Source organism: Mchenga conophoros, linkage group LG20, assembly GCF_057382185.1.
Source record: "Mchenga conophoros isolate Kocher_MC1m ecotype Shallow Benthic linkage group LG20, M_conophoros_male_GT1.1, whole genome shotgun sequence".
Classification (NCBI taxonomy): domain Eukaryota; kingdom Metazoa; phylum Chordata; class Actinopteri; order Cichliformes; family Cichlidae; genus Mchenga; species Mchenga conophoros.
The window spans coordinates 36,562,453-36,569,952 of record NC_140545.1 but is presented as its reverse complement, the minus strand read 5'-3'; the positions used below and the strand labels follow the sequence as shown (position 1 = coordinate 36,569,952).

General features: G+C 48.7%; 1 protein-coding gene across 1 annotated transcript in view; it reads right to left on the bottom strand.

Annotated features, from left to right (window-relative positions):
* Nucleotides 1-7,500, bottom strand: part of LOC146551363 (nucleolar protein 4-like) — a 112,500-nt gene that overhangs the window by 91,370 nt on the left and 13,630 nt on the right. The window lies entirely within an intron of this gene.

Here is a 7,500-nt window from a genome sequence, read left to right as displayed (position 1 = left end):
TGTGAGGTGTGTGCCAGCAAAACAAAGAGGTGCTCTGAAGGGAGGTAAAGAGAGAAAGAGGTACACAACACAGAATAAATAATAATAATGGAGTGCATTTATATAGCGCTTTTCTAGGCACCCAAAGCGCTTCACAATGCCACTGTTCATTCACTCTCACATCCACACACTGGTGGAGGCAGCTACAGTTGTAGCCACAGCTGCCCTGGGGCAGACTGGCAGAAGCGAGGCTGCCATATCGCACCATCGGCCCCTCTGACCATCACCAGTAGGCGGTAGGTGAAGAGTCTTGCCCAAGGACACAACGACCAGGACAGAGAGCCCGGGGTTCGAACCGGCGACCTTCCGGTTACAGATAAGCTTCCCAACCCCCTGAGCCACTGTGAACAATCCTTTTTTTCCACAGCACACAAACTCAGCACAGCGAGGACGCGTGAGCCGGGCTGGAGGTAAAGCCGGGTCACTGACAGCACGGCTGGATTTGTTTGTTCTGAACAATCTTCTAAAACACGGCGGTAAAAGCCACCGCTTCCTTTCAGAAATTTCACAGTAAAATAAAGATGACACAGAGCACAGCATAAGAGACTGAAACACTGCCCGGAAGACTTTCAAAATTAAAGCTGTGAATTTACCAGAACAAAAGGGGAAATTACTGAGACACAAAACTCAAATGTGGGAGGATTTAATTTACCTCTAAACTAAATTCTCTGAATCGTCGCAGCTTCCTGCTCCTCTCCCACTCTAACGAGACCACGATCTCTAAACTGATCCTACATCTGGGACGGTTTGACCCCAGTGACCATGTGCTGCCATGTTTGCAAGTGATCCTGTATCATCAGGAAGAACAGGGGAAACCTTCCATACGTTACAGTGGCTGCAATTCAGCTGGCACAGCAGCAGGTGGCGCCCCCTATGGGACAGGGAGGACCACAGGGGCGCGCTGAGGCTGTTTTCCCGCCTTTAAGCAGACTTCTTTTGACTGGCTGCCACACAAACAGCTCGCAGCGCCTCCTGCAGGCCCCCGGCTGAAATGCAATGACATTAACAGGAAGTGAAACGGCTGCAGTGTTGGATACAGAGGCATTATTCTGAACTGTGGATCATGCTAAGCTGCTCTGGCAAACAGGAATACAGCATGGAGGTGGCCATGATCAGAACAGCTGCTTTAGTACATTTGTGAAAAGCTCCCAGTCTTCCTGGACCGTCACGCCTACCCAACAGGAAGGCGTGACGTGAAGTCTCCAACTTCCAGGAAGTCCAGCTGGAAGTTGGAGTGATTAGAAGTTCTCTGAGCTTCCTAAATGAGCTCGGAGGTGATAATCCTCTGTGGGTTATTTCGCTTAACGAGCTTTTGTGTGTGTGGGCGAACACATCGATCAGCGGAGCCTCGCTGTTAACACGCCGCACAGAAACAGGAAGTGGAGACCGTGAGCAACCTGAAACATCGAGGCCTGCCTGCAGGCACATTTCACCTCAGCGTCATGTGACCAAACCTGTTATGATGTATGTGAAACATCCAGCGTGGCGGTGACAGGTGTGTGTGTGTCGGAGGGTGGGGCCATTATTGTAAAGCAGCAACGTGAAGAGTCAATGAGCAAAAGCCTGTTGCTCCTCTCTCTCCTCTCACACACACACACACACACACACACACACACACACACAATTAGGACACCATATCTTGACCCATTACCTCCCCCTTTCCTTCTAGGGGTGCAGGTAATAAGTGTTGCTATGGTAACCAGCTGCAGCTTATCACAGAGGAGACATTTCTAATGTGCCCCCCCCCCCCCCCCCCCCACCTACCTACCCCCAGTGCCATTACAACTGCAAAGAGGAAGAGGAGGAGGATTGGCTGGACGAGAGGAGAACAGGAGAAAGTGGGACAGAGGCGAGGAGACAAAAGAAAAGAGGAAGGTGGAGGACGTGATGGTGATGGTTGGAGCTGAGAATAAACTGTAATTACAGGAGGCTGATTGAAAGATGGAAGCCATGTTTAATATGAATGTTCATTCACACATTCCACTCATCAGCCAGTCCCATAGACTCCAATGAGTACAGTCCAGGTGTGTGTGTGTGTGTGTGTGTGTGTGTGTGTGTGTGTGTGTGTGTGTGTGTGTGTGTGTGTGTGTGTGTGTGTGTGTGTGTGAGAGAGTGGAGGTGAGAGAGAGCATGGGGACGCCTTAGAGCACCACACACACACACACACACACTCTCTCTCATTGTAATATCTTAGTGAGGACATGTCATTGACAGAATTCTTTCTTTGGCCAGTTTCCTGAAACATCAAAATGAATGCCTAACCTCACCATAACCTGACTGTAAGCCTGACATTAAAACCACATTTTGAGTCTCAAATACCTTCAAACTTGTGAGGACAGTTGGTCCCCACAAGTATAGGAACATATACTAGTGTGTACCTGTTTAGACACAACAATGTCTAAACAGGTACACACACACACACACACACACACACACACACACACACACACACACACACTCCCTCTGCAGCTATATTGGGCTGTGTCCTCTCTGCGGGGTCTTCTCATTAAAACATTTCTGTTTCTTTGACCCACTTTTAGGCCTCTGCATGAACACTTTCCCCACCAGTTGATTTTCAGGTGTGAACTCACCTGCACAGTGTCCCCGTGAAACACACGTTTCATATTTGATGTTTGTGGCGTTGAGGCCCACGCAGCGGGCTCTGAAGCGTCCATATTAATGAGGCCCACACTCAGTGTGTTCTGAATGTGTGAGTGACACCAGTGCAACGCACACACACACAGTTATCTGCACCGTCCAGCTGTTTATGCTCAGAAGAGGATGAGAGTCCACTCTTTTCACAAAGCTGCAGATAAAAATAATAGAAATGTGTAAACACATTATAATGCACTGTGCAAAAGTCTTGAGCCCCATCATCTGTGGACTGAGTCTTTGTCTCCAGGGGCCGAGTCTTTGTCTCTGCGGGCCGAGTCTTTGTCTCTGCGAGCCGAGTCTTTGTCTCTGCGGGCCGAGTCTTTGTCTCTGTGAGCAGAGTCTTTGTCTCTGCAGACCGAGTCTTTGTCTCTTATGGACCGAGTTTTTGTCTCTGCGGACAGAGTCTTTGTCTCTGCAGACCGAGTCTTTGTCTCTGTGGACAGAGTCTTTGTCTCTTATGGACAGAGTCTTTGTCTCTGTGGCCAGAGTCTTTGTCTCTGCAGACCGAGTCTTTGTCTCTGCAGACCGAGTCTTTGTCTCTGTGGACAGAGTCTTTGTCTCTGCAGACCGAGTCTTTGTCTCTGCAGACCGAGTCTTTGTCTCTGTGGACAGAGTCTTTGTCTCTTATGGACCGAGTCTTTGTCTCTTATGGACCGAGTCTTTGTCTCCAGGGGCCGAGTCTTTGTCTCCGCGAGCCGAGTCTTTGTCTCCGCGAGCCGAGTCTTTGTCTCCGCGGGCCGAGTCTTTGTCTCTGCAGACCGAGTCTTTGTCTCTTATGGACCGAGTCTTTGTCTCTGTGGACCGAGTTTTTGTCTCTGTGGACAGAGTCTTTGTCTCTTATGGACAGAGTCTTTGTCTCTGTGGACCGAGTCTTTGTCTCTGTGGACCGAGTCTTTGTCTCTTGCGGACCGAGTCTTTGTCTCTTGCGGACCGAGTCTTTGTCTCTGCGGACCGAGTCTTTGTCTCTGCGGACCGAGTCTTTGTCTCTTATGGACCGAGTCTTTGTCTCTGTGGACAGAGTCTTTGTCTCTGTGGACAGAGTCTTTGTCTCTTATGGACAGAGTCTTTGTCTCTGCAGACCGAGTCTTTGTCTCTGTGGACAGAGTCTTTGTCTTTGTGGACAGAGTCTTTGTCTCTGTGGACAGAGTCTTTGTCTCTTATGGACAGAGTCTTTGTCTCTTATGGACCGAGTCTTTGTCTCTGCGGACCGAGTCTTTGTCTCTGCGGACCGAGTCTTTGTCTCTTATGGACCGAGTCTTTGTCTCTGTGGACAGAGTCTTTGTCTCTTATGGACCGAGTCTTTGTCTCTGGGGGCCGAGTCTTTGGTGGTCCTGTGTAGAATTATTACAGCAACTGCTCCACCTCTTGCTCTTCTCTTCGTTTCCACGGCGCTGCCTGATCCCTCCATCCGAGCCTCCATCTCTCTGCTCTGACCTGCTGCACCTTCACCTCCACCCTCTTATTATCAGCAGCCTCGCTCTCTTGTTTCCCCTCTTTCTGTGCCTCAGCTCAGCTTGCCATCCCATTTCCAAACCAGCCTGTTGCTAGGATACACACAGTGTCCATTCAATGAAAACTGAATGCCCCCCTCCACACCATCACCACCACCCCTGCTCTTCAGCCTCCACCTCTGCCCGTCTTCATCAGCACACACACACACAGCCCTCAGGTTCCACGATGCAAAGCAGGAAGAAAAGATCCGCCTCCAACAAGAGCATCAGGAAGTGGAGCGGTGTTAATATTTAATAGACGCATCACATCAGGGACATTTTAAGCAACAACACGTGAGAAACAGTGTGAATGAAAGGAAACCGTCTGCCGCTCTGCGGTCCACGGAGACGTGGCGGTGCACCAGGCGAAGCGTCCACAGGACATTTAAAGGTTTCTGCCTCGAGGCGCTTCAGTATGAACCAGAACACCTGATACTCGCGTGATCAACACGTGAAGCTGCTACCTATTTAAAACCCCTCCCACCAGCTGCCACTGCCCAATCCTGACCCAGCAGCGCCTCACCCTGCCGTCTCTCCAAACCACAACCTAGCGGAATCCGAGCAGCTCGAAGAAGCAGACGACGTCTCAGTTCTACAAACAAGTGTATTTAAGCCCTCGCGAGGGAGGGAGGTGGTCACTGACCCACCGCTGATCATGCGAGTCGTCACGTGAGCCAAAGTGCGAACAAAGTGTGGGTCATCAGCACCAGAGCTTAACACCGAGGGTGAAAACACTGTGATAGACCTGATAAGTAAGGTGGGGATGGCCACTTTTAAGAGCTTTCTTTGCATGTGTGTGTTCCTTTTCGACTCTCCGCTATTTGTTTTTAGGACTGATGAAGCTTCTGGGATGATCTTCACAAACTTAGGGAAGTCAAGTTTCCTCCTTTTTCAAGCTCCTCAGACTATTGTGACTGTGAACCTACACAGATGTGGATCTGACAGAGTGTTTGTCCCTAAATGTGATCGTGTACCTTTGTTACTTAGCCAACAAGTGCGCCTGAAACAGAGACGCCAAGGTCCAAACAGGACTGTAAGAAGCTCCTCGCTAATAAAAGTGCAAACTAAGCTGCCACTGCTAATGAGGAGCGGAGTCTCTAACGTGAAGCGTTATGTTTGAATCAAAGCAGTGAGACACAGGCAGCACCTGACAAACAGCCATGTACGGCCTGATGAGAGCGCCACGCTTCCACGTGTGTGACCAGAGCGCCGACAGTCTGTGAGAAAGGTGTGAACACACCGGGCTCTGCACCGCGGGTTTAACGCAGGCTAAAAACAGCTCGGCTCATTCAAAGGAAAAACAAACGAAGCTTTCATCAACTGCATCTGTCACGCTGCTCCTTAGCCAACAAACAGCGCTGCTGCTGTTTGTTGGCTAATTAACCTCCAACCTGGCAGCAAAAATAGAAGCTTCACCTGCTATCACAGAAACCTCGCCCACCACACTTCTTTTAGACTTCAAACTTCTGCTCAGCACAGCCTCTCGCCTGCTTCTGCTCACTTCACCGTTTCCCCAGAGTGGACAGAGCAACACGCTGATGAGGAAGACGGCCTCCGAAGCTCCACGGGATCAGATTTCACACACACACAAAAAAAGAAGAAGTGTTTCTGCTGTAATCCAAGAGATTTATTAGGTGCGTGCGTGTGAAATCTTCATAATGAGGCATAATCATCAGGACCTCTCAGTCCTGTTAGAGTCCAGACCCAAAACCTGCCAGGCAACCAAGAGCGCTGCTGCCCCAGTTCAATAAATGACCTTTCTGAGTATCACGGCGCTCTCAGAGTCACAAACCTGTTAAATAAGCATTACAGGTAGAAGAGGTTCAAACCTGTCTTTGACATTAATCTTCTATTTTGGATTCCATATCACTCAGCCAGATGCTGCTAATCAGTGCTCAGTAACATCCAATCAAAACCCTAGAATCTCACTGCACACCAAAATGAAGCTCCGCCTCCTCAGACGCTCTGTTAGTACAGTGACCTCACAGCCACCGTGATATTGGTCACATGATGTCATTAAAAATGCTCCAGAAGACTCCAACAGCACAAACACGGTCCAGAGGTCCAGCTCAGGTGAAGCTAGCAGCTACATCCACCTGTCAGTCAAAGAGGCCACGCCCCTAATAATGAAAATAGGTGAGTTATAGAAGCATTGTGCCCATGTATGATCCACAGAGACCAATCAGTTTGTGTATACATGTTTATTTTAACATGGGAGTCTATGGGACTCACTACCGCCCCTGCTGGACATCAGAGGAACTGCAGGTTGGATGTTCTGACGCAGGGGTCACCAACACGGTGCCCGCAGGCACCAGGTCGCCCGCAAGGACCACATGAGTCGCCCGCGGGCCTGTTCTAAAAATAGCTCACCATAACAACTTACCAGTAAGCTGCATCTATTTTTATTTTTTCTTGCTATTTTTTTTAATCACATTTGCATTGGTGTTAATTTGTTAGAGATAATATATAAAAAAAATGTTTATTATTAAATATTAGATCATGATCTAATATTTAGTGCTAGCTGGTCTCCACGGAAACAGTTGCCGTGAAGACCAGCAAAGGCAAAGGTGAGGAGATGAGGAAAACATGGCGGAAAAAAGGAAGAAAACATCATTTTCACAGTGAATGGGAGGAAGAGTTCTTTTTTACCACTGTGAAAGATTCATGTGTGTGTCTCATTTGCGGGGTGACTGTGGCAACGGCAAAGTGGCACAATGTGGAGAGACATTTCCCAACGCGTCACACAAGCTACCATGCTAACTACCCAAAGGGCAGCACACTGCGAGTTAAAGGCAGGTTTGAGCAAACAGCAGTCTTTTTTCACAAGACCGGTGAAAAACTCCCCAAAAGCAACCGAAGCCTCATTTAGAGCTACACATTTCATGACTAAGAAAAAGAAGGCATTTTTAGACGGGGAGGTTTTCAAAGAAGCAATGATGATAATTGCAAAAGCTGTGCTTAACGACGAGAAGTATGGAAACGATGTAATCTCCACTCTCTCCGATGTCCAGCTGGGGGCAACTACAATTGTTAGAAGAGTGTCGGCTATGTCCGGGAACTTGGCCGATCAGTTGGATCAGGATCTGGCAAAGTGCAGTTGCTTCTGCATCTGAGACTTTTGACCAAGTTGCAGAAAAGTACACTCAAGTCATAAACCGACTCGGTCGAGAGTTTGAGAACAGGTTTTGTGACCTTGATCAGCTTGAGCCATGTGTCTCATTTGTTTCCAATCCTTTCATGAATGTGGACACAACATGCATTGCTGAGCAACTAAGTTCAATGTTCAGCTTGGATGCTGGACAGGTGGAAATCGAAA